This window comes from Chrysochloris asiatica, unplaced genomic scaffold (genome assembly GCF_000296735.1).
Source record: "Chrysochloris asiatica unplaced genomic scaffold, ChrAsi1.0 scaffold00091, whole genome shotgun sequence".
In the NCBI taxonomy this organism is placed as follows: Eukaryota; Metazoa; Chordata; class Mammalia; order Afrosoricida; family Chrysochloridae; genus Chrysochloris; species Chrysochloris asiatica.
This window is the reverse complement of record NW_006408609.1, coordinates 8403966-8405199: the sequence shown is the minus strand read 5'-3', so window position 1 is coordinate 8405199 and position 1234 is coordinate 8403966. Positions and strand designations below refer to the sequence as shown.

The window sequence follows — 1234 nt, the reverse complement described above, 5'->3', positions numbered from 1 at the left end:
ATGGCCGGTTCCTGTTGCTGCCAATTACAAAATGGGAAGTTTGCCAACAATGACTCAGCACCAGGACTAGATAGATCAAACAGTATACTGGCATATATCACCTACTCAAAGAGGAATAAGGACCTCTGATAGCTCAGTGATTGTGTGTCGGGCAGCTAACCTCAGGGTTAGCAGTTCGAGACTCCCAGCGGTTCCTTGGGAGAAAGATGAGGCTTTCTGGCCCCCTGGAGACCCTATACAGGGTTGCTGCAAGTCCGGACCGACTTCACCGCACATAATCACTACCACAACCAGAGAGAGATACCGAGGTGTTCTATCAGCCCAATACATTGCATTAACACATGGCACAGTGCTCTGCTTCTCTGCTCACTAGGCTCAGGGAGAACTCAGTTCTTGAGGAAGGCCACATAGTTTGTCAGTCTGGCTAACTGCTGCTCGTTGGGGATGGAGTCAGGCCTGGGACTAAGCCTGTTAAAGGGGGTGTCCAAGATTCTTGCAACTGGCATTTTGGGCACAACCATTTTTGTGGTGGAATCAGCTTGCCATCCTTGCTCCAATATGCCTTTCATGGCCTCTTTGACAGGGAGTCCCACAAAGGCGAGGAAGTTGTTAGCAATGATGAAGGTGTATGCCTGGGACATGATGGCAAATGGCCATCTCCTGGTCGTGCCTCCTAGGGTGCACACGATTGTCTGCACCGTCTCTGACCACTGGTGAATACTGATGGTCATGTAGACCCCAGGGAAATGTCTCTACTTGATCCTCTGTCCCACAGACCAGATCCATATCGCGTCCCACCCTCAGGCCAGAATTCACAGATATAATAACAGGTGGTATTCGTTTCCAAAGATATCTTGTATTATTCATGTCATGTGGAGATACAAAGCCAAAAGCTGACCACACGCCGGGGCTGTGGTAATTCCTCCAGGATCCTCGTTCTGATTCAAAACTTTTTGAAATTGAAGGCGCTTTCCACCTTCACACCACTGGCATGTTCCTCACCGATTACTCAGTCTTACAGTCCTAAAAGCCAAAAAAAGGACTAACGGATCCTTTTTGTTATTGTTAATTCATCCTTCTATTCTCTGTATTTTGACTGGAGCCTTTTAATCCATTGAAGTTCTGTGTAATCAATGATAGATATGAATTGATTGGTAATTTTGCTGTTGGTTTTTTTGCTATTGTTTTCCTTGTTCCACATATTTTTCTGTTCTGAGTTCATTTTGTCTATGCT

The 1234-nt window shown here is 46.1% G+C and overlaps 1 pseudogene; it reads right to left on the bottom strand.

The window, feature by feature from the left end:
• Positions 1-386: 386 nt before the first annotated feature.
• Positions 387-967, bottom strand: LOC102833025 (annotated as a pseudogene).
• Between the last annotated feature and the right edge of the window lie 267 nt (positions 968-1234).